Source organism: Lissotriton helveticus, chromosome 4_1 (assembly GCF_964261635.1).
Source record: "Lissotriton helveticus chromosome 4_1, aLisHel1.1, whole genome shotgun sequence".
In the NCBI taxonomy this organism is placed as follows: Eukaryota; Metazoa; Chordata; class Amphibia; order Caudata; family Salamandridae; genus Lissotriton; species Lissotriton helveticus.
The window spans coordinates 703,858,079-703,874,845 of record NC_136063.1 but is presented as its reverse complement, the minus strand read 5'-3'; the positions used below and the strand labels follow the sequence as shown (position 1 = coordinate 703,874,845).

The following is a 16,767-nucleotide window of genomic DNA, read 5'->3' as shown; positions in this document are numbered from 1 at the left end:
CCTCTTACGCGACCGGGCCTCGAGTAGCTTTCGGGACCACTCCCAGAAAGACTTTGGGCTATGGTTCGGCAGCCATAGCATGACTAGGGATAGTGGTCACACTCCAGGCAGTAGAGGCACACGCGGTGTGGATCCGTCACCGACATCAATCGGTTACAGGAACCGCAACCCTTGAAGCCGGGCATCCCTAGTGCACCAGGAGTCGCTCGACTAAAAAAATGAAATTGACAAAAGTCGAGAAAAAAAAGTCAGTCAAAAAGTGACTGGAGGTACTGATCTCTCCGGATCTGCGCTTGCTGGTGCGGAAAGAGAAAGAACTGATGTTGGCGAGCGACGTCATCCCGGTGACCACAACGCCGACGACGAACACGGAGTCGACCAACACCACTTTCCGACCGGCAGGGCCACTGCAGCTGAAAATCTTTCCGGATCCAGTCTGACGCCTGGGGGTAATTCTATGGTAAGGAATCTATAACTAACTTTTTCTTTCAGATCACCACTGCAGTTGTTGTGCAGTTCACTCCGAGATCTGGATGTAGTCGGAAAGATTCCCCTAATGCTGCGCCCACTGGAACTTCAGGTCCCACTGCAGAGCCCGCACATAATCCACCAGCAGGATGCAGGAAGCCATGAGACTCAAGGTCATGCTCACTGAAATCCGGGATAGAGGCAGAAACATCGGACTCATAGTACGAATATCCCAGGCTAGCTGCTTGGGAGGATAGGCCCGAAACTGCAATGTGTCCAGAACAGCTCAGATGAAAGGCAGCGTCTGAGAAGGAGTCGAGTGTGACTTCGACACGTTAATATTGAACCCAAGCGAGTGCAGGAGGTCCGCCGTAGTCAGGAGGTCGGAGACTACCGTCTTGGGCAAACCCGCCTTCAACAGCCAGTCAACGAAATCGGGAGAGACTGAAACCCCAGATCTGCGCAGGTGAGCTGCGACCACCACCATCACTTTCGTGAACACCTGAGGGGAACTGGTTGTAGGAGAGTAGGGTCTGCAATCCTATAGTCACCCCAGATTTTTGCTTTTTGCTTCACTGGTTTACGACTTTCCCTGGCTGTGGGCCTGCTAATCAGACCCACAGCCTCGCTGTTCTCTCTCTAAATTGACATCCATGTACTTTAGGTGCATTTACCAATTGGTACTGGGCCACCTTATCAGTCACTGTACAGTGTACCTTAGGTACCCAGGGCATAGGTGTACCCAGGGGCTGAAGCATGTATTATGCCACCCCTGGCTGGCCATCTAAACAGACACAACTGGCTGGTAAGACAGCTGGGGCAAGGTGGTGTAATCACCCTTTGCTGTAGATATAGTATACCTATATCTAACCCCAAAATGGACACATATATTCCTATCAGTCACTCCTATGGCAGGTCTTATCAATCCTGCAGGCAGAGTGCTTGGAATTATGTGAGATGGCGCTCTAGCATGAGCTGAGCCTGTCTGCAGCTTGCGGAACCAAGTCCTAATAGCTGTTCCATGATAACGCTATACCATATACTCTTAAGTGCATTATAATCCTCGCGGTTGAATGCTAACTTTGATATAGCATTATCAAAACATGTCGAGTAAGATGTCATACGAATTGGAATACTACCCCCTGGCCAGTTCTGGCGACGGGGGTAGCATTTCACCCTTCTAGAGGGACACGACATGTATGTAACTGTAAACCCCGGTTAAAGTTAACTCGAGCCTTGGCGTCACAAAATGGATGCTGCCACCACAGACACAAGTCTGATCTCCTGCTGCTGGGAGTCCTTCCAGCGAGGGAGGCTTGGACAAAGGGTTTCCTGCCTTGGGAGGTGCTAGCACCACCCCAGACAGGATGTTGTGAATTGGGTAGGACAGGCCTGAAAGGAATGAGACATGCCTGGGGCACACAAGGTGTCCTGTGCATACACCGGTTCAAACCAGTTGCTGGGGCATCCCTGCCCCAGCTCTGGCGCGAAACCGGACAAAGGATAGGGGGTCTAACCACCCCCCTTCCTGGTCCCACCCATAGGAGGGACCTAGTCGTAGTACAGCCCCCTTTAGCAGGATAAAGGTAGGAGCTGGTCCCATTCCAAATTAGATTAATCCTGACTTGAAACTTTACAAGAAGAAACTCTGGACTTCGACGTTCTGCTCCACAGAAGACTGAAGAATCTCCCTTGTGGCCAAGGAGTGACCACCCTGCAACTGCAGGCACCATCAAGCGTCCTAGCGGTTCACTTTGTTGTCCTTCCTGCCGGAACCAGACCTCAGAGCCCGACGAGACCGGGACTTCCAGACCTCTCCGACCTCTACCCACATCTGCAGCACAGCTGAGATCGGTGGGTGTGACGAGACACGTGGGACCGGCCATCTTGAAGAAACTGCACTTCGCTTCCAGCACGACTTTTGAGGCACCCTCGAGTAAGTGCTTTGGGGATTGAGAAGCCCCAGCCCCGAGCAGCTCCTGCACCGAAAACCAGTCCCCCAGCATCCACGAGATCTGCGTGGGGCCCTTTTGCTTGCTTGCTGCTCGACGCGTTGTCTGGTCACTTGCCGGCTGGCTAGTGGCCTCCTAGACGACGACCCAAGAAATCTACACCGCTGGTCTGGTTGCTCCAGATTGGCCCTTGCTTCCTTCCAAAAGAGAAGCACCCCGGACCCTCCTGGTCCGCACCAGACGCCATCTTCACTCACCGCGTGGGTTGCCTTTGCCAAGGCCTGTTGACTCTGAATCCGGATCAGACACCGCCGACAGCGAGAGCTTGCGTGGGACGGCTCGTGCCTCCATCCTGGTCATCAAAGACACCTCCTGGTCCACGTGGCTGCAGAGTCAAGCGTCCACTCTTCACCTGATCGCGACGACAGCATCTTGTTCCTTCCTGGTTCCACACCGGTCACTGGCTAGTGACTTTGAACATTGTCCCCTCTGCTTTCAGGTCCTCATCTTCCTCGATCCACCCTTGGATCGCTCCGGACATCTTCCTCCTGGTCGCCTGCAGCATCTTTCTTCAAGGCTCCATTGACTTCAACGCGGAAACCCGACACACTTTCACACCTATGCACCCGCAGCCCGTGGGTGAGGTAACGAGAGCATTTCGGTGCTCATAGGTAGATTGACTCTCCTAGTGTCCAGGTATCCTGTCGTTTTAGTCGTAACTAGTCGGAACTGTCTTTTACTTACCTTTTCGTAATTTGTTGTGCCCATTGACTGTCCTGCATCTCGCGTGTGAGTTCACACTCTGCACGCGCGTTCCGTGGGCCTCCTGCCCCTTACCTAAGGTTAGGGTAGTGTAGTCCCAGCGATCCTACAGCCTCTGGGCAGCTTCATTTCCTCTATCGTTCTACTTAACCCATTTACTTAGTATATTGTTTGCCGTGCCCCTAGGGCACCATTGTAATTTGTGCGACTTACTGTATTTTTCTGAAGAGTATTGTTTTTTTTTTTTCAAAAACCTTTATTTGAGCAAGCATAGAAAAATACAAGAATGGGCCTACAACCTCACGGGCTGGCCGCTAATACTAAGGCACAAGTCACGAATTAGAAATGTACACCCGTGGTCAGGCACAAATCCAGCACAAAGCATTACTCCCAACACATCACAGAGCATTTTGAATTTTTGTTTTATACAAATAAAAAACAAACACTAAAAAGGCGAATGCACGATAATTAAGGTCAGCCCAAAGAACGGAGGGGATGGTCCACTATCAGGAGAACATACCCAGAGCCCTGTGGCTCCAACAAGGTCGAGGGGGGGGTGGGGGGGGGAGCAGCGGGGAGAATCGGAAATTCAAAAAACAGTATAAAAGGGTTCCGGGAACGCTCGCCTAGGGAGATAGGACAACCTCAGTAGTGCCTACAAGGGGAGGGGTACAGATATCCCCACGATATTCATTCCACTGGCCCCAAATCTTCGTCCACGCCCTGGGTCTGCCCCTGGCCACATAAACAGTCTTCTCACGAAACATGGACCAGTCCATGTTGTCCTCCCATTTCGAGACCTCAGGGGGCCTGGATGCGCCCCAGAGTTGCGCAACATCCCGTTTCGCAATCATGTAACCCAAGGTAGCCCATCTGGTCTGGGCCACAGAGTAGTCAGTGGGCTCCCACACATTCAACAGACATCGTCGAGGCTCCGGCCGCAGGGCCACACCAGTCACATCAGTCATCACATCAAGCACAGCAGTCCAGTAAGCCGCCACAGCCGGGCACTCCCAAAGAATGTGTAAAAAGGTAGCACTCGACCCACAACCACGCTTACATAACCCATCCAAGGAAAAGCCCATTGTCACCAGACGCGGACCAGTGACATACACACGATGAAGGATCTTAAGTTGAACCAAACGGAGACGGGCCGGAATGGCTACCTCCTTGGGAGAAGAGAGCGCCGATTGCCAATCCTCGTCGTCCAGTTCCAACCCATCGCCGACCCAAGCCTCCCGAAGTCGGACCAATAAGTCCGCCCGATTATTGATCAGCTTCTTATAGATCAGGGAAATAGTGCTATCAGGCAGGTGCCCATCAAGGACACGATCCTCGAGAGGGGAAGACTCGGGCGGGGCCTCATCAGGAGTCAAAACTGAGGCGAGGGCGTGCCGGACCTGCAGATAACGAAAAAATTCCCTATCATTCAAACCATATTCCGCCTGGAGGGCCTGGAACGACTTCACACCACCCTTCGAGCACACATCACCCACCTTACAAATCCCAATCATATCCCAGCGGTCGAAACCCTTGGTAGACCAGAGACAGCCCAAACGTTCCGAGGCATAAAGCGGCGTCGCCAGCGTCAACCGATCCTCCCACCCCAGACTCAAATTCGCGGCTCGCCACACAGTTACTGCGATCCTGGACGGGCCCACAAGATGGCGCCCGGCTGATCGAGAATAAAGCGCCCTATTAAAGTCCCCACCCGGCAGCTGGAGTCTATCCATCTCGAATGCAGGATTCCGATCCGGTGAAAACATCACGTGATTAATAGCAGACAACTGGGAAGCCCAGTAATATCGCTTGATATCGGGGAGCGCCATGCCCCCGTCGTACCAAGGGATGGTGAGTTTCGCTAGGGCAATATGTGGACGCCCGTCCCAAATCAATTGCCTTTGAAGACTCTCGATCTCTCGGAAATAGGTCTTGGGGATAGCGTCATAGGAGTTCTGGAGCGCGTAAAGGAACCGCGGCAAGGACATCATTTTAAACAGGGCCGCCCTGCCCAGAGGAGACAAAGGAAGCTTACGCCAACGGGCCACGTCCAGTCGCAATCTAAGCAACGGGGGGAGGAGATTACGCTCAAAGCGGAGCGAGGAGTCCAACGTAATAAAAATCCCTAAATATTTGAAGCCAGACTGGACCACCTGGATAGGAAGTCTGCTCGGCAATGGGGGCAAAACACCCGAAAGAACATAGACGCAGGACTTGGCCCAGTTAATAACGAGGCCTGAGTTGGCACCGAAGGAAGCAAGAACATCAAATAAAACAGACAGAGATTTACGCGGGGAGGTGAGATATAAGAGAATGTCGTCCGCGTAAAGCGAAACGCGGTCCTCAAAGTCCGGAGACCAGCGAATCCCCTTGAGCGAAGGTTCCCACCGAAGCCAAGCAGCCAATGGTTCCAGGGCGAGTGCAAAAAGCAACGGTGACAAGGGGCATCCCTGACGGGTACCTCTACCAAGGGTGAAAGGAGCCGAAACTCTACCATTTACCACTACTTGTGCCAGAGGTTCCGCATATAATAACTTGATCCAACCAATAAACTCAGGCCCGAAACCAAATTTCTCAAGAGCCGCTGTGAGAAGTTGGCCTGATGTGCAGTGTTCACTATTCTAGTGATCACTATATATCAGTCCAAACAACCCTTATTGATGATTGGTTGTAAGTCAACCTTATAGACCAGCTATCCTAGTAGCATGGATACGAGCAGTCTAAGGCTAAGACTCTAGAGGGCGTGTTAAGCCAGCTGTTTTACCATCACATTACCCCTTGAACACCCAGTGAAAGGACACCACACAAGTTGTTATGAAAATAAACAATGTATTTATTAGAATCACAACAACCCTGTACTCTTTATGAGGACAGGGTGCTAAGCACACAACAAAACTCTTATGAAAATACTTAAGTTAGCACGGTATACACAAATGCCCGAGGGGCACGAAAAACCATATACTTTAAAAGTGGAATGCGAAATTACTAGCAGGTAAGTACAGTACTAGTAGGCTTTGGAATCGCTAGGACTTGACTAGGGAATCGTTAGATTACTTCTAGGAGACCTAGGGGACTCGGGTGCAGAGTGTGCACTCTCACGCGGGATGCGGGACAAAGTCTATGGAGGCTAGTAAAGGCAAAGTTAGTGTTCACGGGCGAACCCGACCTGGTAGGGAGAAAACGACAGTGGATCCTGACCCTTGGATAGTGAGGCTATGCTGGGACACCGAAGTGCTGAAGTTACCTAGCCCAGGGGCTGCAGCTGCATAGGTCTGAAAAGACGTCGGGAATCTCGTTGCCGGACCAGGAGCCTGGAAGAAGGAAGTTGCTGGCAGGCGACCAGTGAAGAAAAGTTCGATGGATCCAAGCCTGGATCAAGGAAGAAGAAAACCTGAAAGCAGAGGGGACCAAGTTCTTGAATCACTAGCCAGTGATTAAGTGGGCACCAGGATGGCACCGGGCGAAGTCACCGCAGTCAGGTGAGTGGGCGCTGCTGGGCTCTGCAGTCTCTCGGACCAGGAGGCGTTGTCGGCAACCAGGATGGAGGTGCGAGCTGTCCCACGAAGGTTCTTGCTGTCGACGTCGCTGGACCCAGGATTGGGCAACAAGTCTTGGCAAATGCAAGGCCCACGCGGTGGACCTAAAATGGCGTCTTAGCCGGACCAGGAGGGTCCAGGGTACTTCTCCGATGGAGGGAAGCAAGGGCCAGTCTGGAGCAACCAGACCAGCAGCAGTGTTGTCGTCGGGCGTCGTTCGGACGGCCACAAGCCAGCGGGCTAGTAGCCAAACAACGCGGTGAGCAGCAGAAAGCAGAAGGGCCCCACGCCGATCGTGGAGATGCTGGGGGGCTGCTCTTCGGTGCTGGAGCTGCTCAGGGTGGGGGCTTCTCGGACCCCAAAGCACTCACCAGGAAATTACTCGGTGGGCTTGCTGTGCAGAAGTCGTGCAGTCTTGGCGATGGCCGGTCCCTCGAGGTCTCGTCGCACCCACGGTTCTCAGCTGTGCTGTAGAGGTGGGTAGAGGTCAGAGGTGCCAGGGAAGCCGGGTCTCGTCGAGCTGGGCAGTCGGATTCCGGAGGAAGGACGTGCAGCAGACCGCAGTGTTCTTAGATGGTGCCTGCGGATGCAGGGTGACTACTCCTTAGCCACAAGGGAGAATCTTGAGGAAGAAATCGTGAAGTCCTTTCGTGGAAAGTGGTATCTTGATTCCAAAGATGATCTGATTTGGAAGGGGGCCAGTCTCTACCTTTATCTTGGAAAAGGGGGCTGGCACGCGACTAAGTCCTGCCCTAGGGGTGGGACCAGGAGGGGGGTGGTTACACCCACTTCCTTGGCGGGCTTTTCCCCAGCACAGGGTCTGGAGTGTCCCTGGAACTGGTTTAAGCCAGCCTATGCACAGTGAGCACCGGGGTGCCACGTGCAGTCACCTTCCTCTGAAGCCCTGCCTACCTACAATACACAAAACCCTGTCTGGGACGGTGCTGGCACCGCCCCTGGCAGGAAACCCTTTGTCCTTATCTCCTGCTCTGGGAGGACTCCCAGCAGCAGGAGGGCAGACTTGTGTCTCGGTGGCAGCATCCATTTTGTGGATGCTAAGGCTCTGTCTGACTTGAACCGGGGTTAGGGGTTACATACATGTCGTGTCCCTCTAAAAGGGTGGAATGCTAACCCCGTCGCCAGAATTGGCGAGGGGTTAGTATTCCAATTCGTATGACACCTTACTCGACATGTTTTGATAAAGCGATACCAGAGTTGGCATATAACCGCGAGGATTATAATGCACTTAAGAGTATATGGTATGCGATATCATGGAAACGGCTAAGGGATAGATCCCGAAAGCCGCAGACAGGCTCAGCTCATGCCAGAGCACCATCTCACACGATTCCAAGCACTCTGCCTTCAGGATTGTTAAGGCCTGCCATAGGAGTGACTGATAGGAGATCTGTGTGTCCATTTTAGGGTTAGATATAGGTATACTATATCTAAAGCAAAGGGTGATTACACCACCTTGCCCCAGCTGTCGTGCAGCCAGTTGTGTCAGATTTGGATGGCCAGCCAGGGGTGGCATAATACATGCTGCAGCCCCTGGTAGGCCCTGGGTACACCTATGCCCTGGGTACCTAAGGTACACTGTACAGGGACTGATAAGGTGACTCAGTATCCAATTAGATATGTACCTAAGGTACATGGAATCCATTTTACAGAGAGAGCAGTAGGCCTGGGGTCCTGAATAGCAGGGCCCCAGGTCAAGTAAGTCAGAAAACCAGCAAAACACCAGGCAAAAAGTTGGGGGCAACCATAGTCAGGGATCTACCTTCCTACAGCCGCCCAAAGATAAGGCCACTCCACAGTGTCGAAAGCCATTGAGGCATCCAACGATGCCAAAATGGCCGGCTCCGTCAGAAGCCCCGCCCTCGCAATCGCACCGTGAAGACGACGTAGGTTCAGAGCAGTGTTGCGATGCGGGATAAATCCGGATTGATCTGGATGGACCAAGCCACTAATGACCGTCAGGAGGCGGGACGCCAGGAGTTTCGCCAATACCTTGGGTTCAACATTTAGCAGGGATATGGGCCTATAGGAGGAACAAAGGTCTCGCGGTTTACCATCCTTGGGGATGACAACTATCGTGGCCAGTCGCTGATCATAAGGGAGAATACCCCGTTCCCGGGACTCCAGAAACATGGCGCGAAGATACGGCGCCACCCTGTCGGGACGCAACTTGTACAGTTCAATGGGCAACCCGTTCGGGCCCAATGCTTTGCCCGAACGGAGTGAACGGATGGCAGTAGCTATCTCATCAACAGTAAAGGGGGAGTCCAACGCCACACGATCCAAATCGGAAACACTGGGCAGAGCTATATCACGCAATAGAAGGCGAGAGTCAGCCACACCTCTCACAGACACAGGGGTATACACCACACGGAAGTACTCAGCAAAACGGTCAACTATTCCAATCGGGTCCGTCACACTCTCACCACTCGAAGACTGAATCACGGGCACCACACGATTAGCTCTTTCCTTCTTATCCATCCATGCCAGCAATTTACCCGCTTTGTCACCCACATCATACAAACGACCCTGTTGCTCCCGAAACATCACTTGAGCAGCATCCGTGACCATGGATTTATAGGCAAATTGTTTCAGACCCAGGGCATGGAGTTTCGCAGACGTGACACCAGATTCCAAAGCATCCTCCAATGCAGAAATCTCACCCTCAAGGTCCACCACCTCCCTATTCCTCGCCCTCTTAGCATCAACGATAAGGGAGAGGGCCTGCCCACGAATCACCGTCTTAAAGGCCTCCCATAGGGACACAGCAGATGAAACCGACCCCTCGTTATCCAGGAAATACGCGTCCAAAGACTTAAGCAAAAGGCTGCGGGTCTCGGGGGAGGTAAGGTACCACGGATTGATGGGAGCCACCCGGCCCACTGCCTCCACTCCAACCTCAAAACGAAGCCAGAGCGGAGAGTGGTCAGAGATACCCCTGGGTAGGTGTACAATCTCACGCACCGCTGGCGACTGAGCCGCAGGCATCAGGAAATAATCCAGCCTAGACAGACTCCCATGGGCCCCAGAATGAAAGGTGTACTGAAGCTGAGTAGGATGCAAAAGCCTCCAGCAATCCACCAAGCCAAAGGTATCCAAAAATCCACCCAACCACTGTTGGGCCGCAGGAGTATCTCTAGGGGGGTGGCGATCGTGGAGACCGGAGAACACCGAATTAAAATCACCAGCCAGAAAGAGAGTACTATCAGGGAGGTCCAACAAGACACGGCCCAAATCTGAAAAGGTAGAAGTCTGCAAGCCGGGGGGCACATAAACAGTAAATAAGGAGAGGGCACGACCCTCATAGCGACCCACAAGGACAGCATACCGCCACCGATCATCCTGAATCACATCATCAATAGCTAGGGGGAGGGAAGCCCGAACAAGGATACCCACACCCCTTGAACCCGAGGTGAACCCCGAATGTGCTACGAGGCGATAGCCCCACCTATTCATTGCATGACAAACATTGCCTACCAAGTGAGTCTCCTGCAGGAAAACAATATCAGGAGATAAGCGCCGTATATATTTCAACACCACACTTCGTTTGATACGATCTCCCAGACCGTTAACGTTCCACGAAACAAATCTCAACCCGCTACCCCCCATCCCACCCAACAAAGCCAAAACCCCCCACCAATGAGCATGACACCAGAAACATTTTCAAATACAGGATAAAGTCGCCTTGAAAACAGAACACACAAACAACGAACTTCCCAACCACCCTCCCCCCAAATAACAAGAAAACACCCCCCACCCTGCACCCCTGCAAAAAGCTAAAAAGCCACCCCAACCTGCAGTGTGCCTGTCGCCCAAGAACCCCTATTCTACACAAAGACCCCGGAGGAGGAAAGGCTCCGTCCCACCCGCCACCCCGATCAAGACCAACGACGAGAAAAAGAACATACATCAAACACATAAGCAGTAGAGGAACACAGGCATACCCCCCTGGAGAGTTTATTCAAAACAAGGCACCAGGCATAGACGAAATGTTCAGCTCTCTACACCACCTTCAGCACCGCCCGGGTGGGCATCGGACTCAGTCTCAGGAGGTCGGCTAGGCAAGGAGTCCAGCCAGTCATTCACAGCATCCGGCCGATCAAAGAAGAAAGTTCGGTCATTATACTCAACCCGCAGCCTGGTCGGAAAGAGCATAGCGTAACGCATCCCCATGTCCCTAAGACGCTTCTTGGCACCACGAAATCCCATCCGCTGCTTCTGGACCTGTTTGGAAAAGTCCGGATAAAAGTTCACCGTGGCATTCTCTAAGGCCACCGGGCCCTTCACCCGCGAAGCCTGCAGGATAGCGTCCCGATCTCTATAGTGGAAAAGCTTCGCAACAATAGGTCTCGGCGGGGCACCTGGCTTACCCTGGCCCCCCGGAACACGATGTGCACGCTCCACTGTGAAAAATTTACTAAGGTCAGATGGAGAAAGGTGGTTCTGGATCAGGTCTTCAACCAGGAGATCAACCGAGTGGGGTTCTGGGTTCTCCGGCACACCAACCACGCGAACATTACAGCGACGTGCCCTGTTCTCAAAATCCTCCAAGCGCCGGGTCATGAAATCGTTCACCCTACGGAGATTGCCAATCTCCGTCTGTATCTCAGAGACATCCGTCGTGAGGCTGGATGATTTGATATCCAACGACTTCACCTTCTCGTTCGTTTTGGAGAGATCGGCTCGAATTAGATTTACCTCGATTGCCACAGTGTCAAGTTTGTGGGCCAAGGTTTCGTACTGTTGGCCTATTGACTCCCTCATGCCAGAAATGGCGCCCATGATGTCCTGCAAGGAGGGCTCCGTCGACGCATCCACGACGTGGTCAGACGCACTGGGACCGGGCAGGGCAGCTCCGGGGGACCCCTTAGAGTGGGTATAACGGTCCATAACATTAGATTGGACCGGACCCCCGCGCAGAGGTGTCTTCGTCTTGCGCGTCTCCCGGTCCCCTCTGGTCGCCATTTTGGAGATGCGTCACAAGGAGATTCACCAGGGTCAACGGACCGGGCACCAGAAATGGAAGCCCCGGGACCAAAGGACCGCAAGAGGGGTATCACTAGGATAGAGGCAGCCAACGAGGAGAATAGTCCAGCCAAAGGCCCGACAGCCGACGTGTGTCTTGGCACCAGCCCTGGCCCAACCCTCTCACTGATGTCCCAGTCTGAGGCAGAATCGAAACCGAAACTTAAGAAGGGGACCCACAAGACCAATCCCCCTGCCGTTGTTGTTCAACTCCAAGACGGCCACCGAACCTCACCCAGTCCCGGGCGCACCTCAAGGGCGGAGCCAAAAAGTTCAATTCACCATAACTCAGGCACCCGGTGTCCAAATCAAATTCTGAAAGGTCCAGGTAGATCAGCCCAACGTCCTCTATACAAATCCTCGCGAAAAATCAGGATTCATGCAGGATATTATGCCGGGAGCGGCGGGGGTCCGTGGAGCGCTGTGCTCACGCGGCCATCTCGGATGCCCGCCAAGCTCCTCCTCCCTGAAGAAGAGTATTGTTATGTGCTTAGCCCTCTGATCTCATAAAGAGTTCAGAGGTGTTTGTTAATAATAAATATATTGTTTATTTTCATAACAACCTGTGTGGTGTCCTTTCATCTGGTATTCAAGGGGTTATATGTGGTAAAACAGCTGTCTTCACATGCCAAAAGAGTTTAGCCTAAGACTGCTTTGTCCACGCTACCATTAGGATAGCTGGTCTATAAGGTTGACTTACAACCAATCACCATAAGGGTTGTTTGGACTGATACAAGGTGATCACTAGAACTAGTGAGCATCATATATCAGGCCAACTTCTAACAGCTGGCATCCGCCAAATCCTCAACCCAGTCCGGGTCAAACTCACACTGTTCTGTGAGAGGGTCCGCAGACCCCTCCCAGTCCTCCTCTTCCTCCGAAGGATATGGAACAGGCTGAAAATACAGAAGCTGGTGGACATAGGGGTAGAAAGGCCCAATCGGAGTCTGAATCGGTGTTGAGCGATGCCGATCCAGTGCTGTGTCCACTTCAGGGCTGAAACCGGGGAGAACGTCGTCTGAGGGCATGGCCGACGTCGGAGGTGGTGCCGGTGGGGTCGACGTTGGTGGAGATGTCACGAGGTCAATCGCCGTCGACCGGGATCCAGGCCTGGATCCTTGGGGGCCCTGCGGCACCGGGGTCGAAGCAGACAGCAATGCCAGAGCTGCCGACAGTACAGGGCAAGGCCCCCAGTCGGGTCTACGGGGCCCGAAGGAGCGCCAGCGGGCCATGGCTGCCAGAAATTCCTACGGACCCGGGAAGGGCGGGTAGGCCGACGGCGACACCGTAAGCTCCGCTGGAGCAGCACCACCCGCACCCTCAGCTGCGTCACGCGAAGTGCGAGGGGAAGTCGGTGAGCGATGGTGCTTCTTCGACTTCTAGAGATGCTTCGCCTTACCTGACCCCGAGTGCGAAGACTTCGATCCAGACGAACGTTGGTGGCAGCTCTGCGACTGGTACCTCGACCTCCCACGGGACTGGAACATGGAGCGGCACGGAGCAGACTGACAGACTTCAAGCAACTTTTGGGACCGCTCCCGCAAAGTCTTAGGCGCCATAGCCCGGCAGTCGGGGCATGACTTGGGGTCGTGGTCGCGACCCAGGCAGTAGAGACACATGCAGTGCGGGTCCGGCACCGGCATCATTCGATGACAATCCACGCAGGACTTGAAACTGGGCATCCCTACGGCACCAGGAGTTGATCAACTCGAAAAAGAAGAGACAAAAAGACTCGAAAAACTAATTTGAAAATTGACTGGGGGGACCGCACTCTCCGGATCTGCCCCTGCTGGCGCGGAAAAAGAAAGAACTGACGTCAGCGCGCAAAGGTGGCGTCTAAGTAGCTGCTGTGACGTCATCTTGGCGACCACGACGCCAACGACGGACGCAGAGTCACACTATGCGATTTTTCGACGCGCAGGGGTACTGCTGATGAAAACTTTCCAGATCCAGTCTGATGCCTGGGGTTAATTCTAAGTTAATGAATCTATCACTATGTGTTTCTTTCAGATGAGTGTTGTACTTGGATCTGCATCACATGTCCCTATGCCTTCCTCTTCTGTTTCCTCTCAGAGCGGACCTTCTCTGACAGTAGGAGGGGAAAGCCTGGCATCTGAACCTCCAGAGGCTCCATCGCTTTCACTGGAGATTGAGCAGGGCTATCGGAATTGCTTGGATCTGCCAGCGGAGGTGGTGAATGTGATTTTGTCAGCCTGATAGCTGTCTATCAAATCTTTTTATTGTGAGTGTTTGTAGGAGAGTAGGGTCTGCAATCCTATGATCACCCAGATTTTTGCTTTTTGCTGCACTGGTTTACGACTTTCCCTGGCTGTGGGCCTGCTAATCAGACCCACAGCCTAGCTGTTCTCTCTATCCAAATTGTACTCAGGTACTGAATTGGCACTGGGCCCTCTCCAAGTCCCTGTACCCAGGGCTGAGGTGCACCCAGAAGTCTCCCAGGGGCTGAAGCATGTATTGTGCCACCCCTGGGTTGACTAACTAAACTGACACAACTGGCTGCACGACAGCTGGGGCAAGGTGGTGTACTCACCCTTTGCTGTAGATATAGTATACCTATATCTAACCCTAAAATGGACACACAGATCTCCTATCAGTCACTCCTATGGCAGGCCTTAACAATCCTGAAGGCAGAGTGCTTGGAATCGTGTGAGATGGTGCTCTGGCATGAGCTGAGCCTGTCTGCGGCTTTCGGGATCCATCCCTTAGCCGTTTCCATGATATCGCATACCATATACTCTTAAGTGCATTATAATCCTCGCGGTTATATGCCAACTCTGGTATCGCTTTATCAAAACATGTCGAGTAAGGTGTCATACGAATTGGAATACTAACCCCTCGCCAATTCTGGCGACGGGGTTAGCATTCCACCCTTCTAGAGGGACACGACATGTATGTAACCCCTAACCCCGGTTAAAGTCAAACAGAGCCTCAGCTCCACAAAATGGATGCTGCCACCGAGACACAAGTCTGCCCTCCTGCTGCTGGGAGTCCTCCCAGAGCAGGAGATAAGGACAAAGGGTTTCCTGCCAGGGGCGGTGCCAGCACCGTCCCAGACAGGGTTTTGTGTATTGTAGGTAGGCAGGGCTTTAGAGGAAGGTGACTGCACGTGGCACCCCGGTGCTCACTGTGCATAGGCTGGCCTGAACCAGTTCCAGGGACACTCCAGACCCTGTGCTGGGGAAAAGCCCGCCAAGGAAGTGGGTGTAACCACCCCCCTCCTGGTCCCACCCATAGGGCAGGACTTAGTCGCGTGCCAGCCCCCTTTTCCCAGATAAAGGTAGGGACTGGCCCCCTTCCAAATCAGATCATCTTTGGAATCAAGATACCACTTTCCACGAAAGGACTTCACGATTTCTTCCTCAAGATTCTCCCTTGTGGCTAAGGAGTAGTCACCCTGCATCCGCAGGCACCATCCAAGAACACTGCGGTCTGCTGCACGTCCTTCCTCCGGAATCCGACTGCCCAGCTCGACGAGACCCGGCTTCCCTGGCACCTCTGACCTCTACCCACCTCTACAGCACAGCTGAGAACCGTGGGTGCGACGAGACCTCGAGGGACCGGCCATCGCCAAGACTGCACGACTTCTGCACAGCAAGCCCACCGAGTAATTTCCTGGTGAGTGCTTTGGGGTCCGAGAAGCCCCCACCCTGAGCAGCTCCAGCACCGAAGAGCAGCCCCCCAGCATCTCCACGATCGGCGTGGGGCCCTTCTGCTTTTTGCTGTTCACCGCGTTGTTTGGCTACTAGCCCGCTGGCTTGTGGCCTTCCGAACGACGCCCGACAACAACACTGCTGCTGGTCTGGTTGCTCCAGACTGGCCCTTGCTTCCCTCCATCGGAGAAGTACTCTGGACCCTCCTGGTCCGGCTAAGACGCCATTTTAGGTCCACCGCGTGGGCCTTGCATTTGCCAAGACTTGTTGCCCAATCCTGGGTCCAGCGACGTCGACAGCAAGAACCTTCGTGGGACAGCTCGCACCTCCATCCTGGTCGCCGACAACGCCTCCTGGTCCGAGAGACTGCAGAGCCCAGCAGCGCCCACTCACCTGACTGCGGTGACTTCGCCCGGTGCCATCCTGGTGCCCACTTAATCACTGGCTAGTGATTCAAGAACTTGGTCCCCTCTGCTTTCAGGTTTTCTTCTTCCTTGATCCAGGCTTGGATCCATCGAACTTTCCTTCACTGGTCGCCTGCCAGCAACTTCTTCCTTCCAGGCTCCTGGTCCGGCACGAGGATTCCCGACGTCTTTTCAGACCTATGCAGCTGCAGCCCCTGGGCTAGGTAACTTCGGCACTTCGGTGTCCCAGCATAGCCTCACTATCCAAGGGTCAGGATCCACTGTCGTTTTCTCCCTACCAGGTCGGGTTCGCCCGTGAACACTAACTTTGTGAATTCTAGCTCCCATAGACTTTGTCCCGCATCCCGCGTGAGAGTGCACACTCTGCACCCGAGTTCCCTAGGCCTCCTGCTAGTAATCTAAAGGTTCAGTAGTCCAGTCCTAGCGATTCCAAAGCCTATTAGTACTGTTACTTACCTGCTAGTAATTCGCATTCCACTTTTAGAGTATATGGTTTTTCGTGCCCCTAGGGCATTTGTGTATAACGTGCTAACTTAAGTATTTTCATAAGAGTTTTGTTGTGTGCTTAGCACCCTGTCCTCATAAAGAGTACAGGGTTGTTGTGATTCTAATAAATACATTGTTTATTTTCATAACACTTGTGTGGTGTCCTTTCACTGGGTGTTCAAGGGGTAATGTGATGGTAAAACAGCTGGCTTAACACGCCCTCTAGAGTCTTAGCCTTAGACTGCTCGTATCCATGCTACTAGGATAGCTGGTCTATAAGGTTGACTTACAACCAATCATCAATGAGGGTTGTTTGGACTGATATATAGTGATCACTAGAATAGTGAACACTGCACATCAGGCCAACTTCTCACAGTGTTGATACAGTTTTTTCTCTGGGTCTATGGAGGCTGACCCCCTCAAGAGG

At 53.1% G+C, this 16,767-nt stretch overlaps 1 protein-coding gene across 1 annotated transcript in view; it reads right to left on the bottom strand.

Moving 5' to 3' along the window:
- Positions 1–16,767, bottom strand: part of PRKDC (protein kinase, DNA-activated, catalytic subunit) — a 3,158,350-nt gene that overhangs the window by 843,167 nt on the left and 2,298,416 nt on the right. The gene's annotated exons all lie outside the window — the stretch shown is intronic.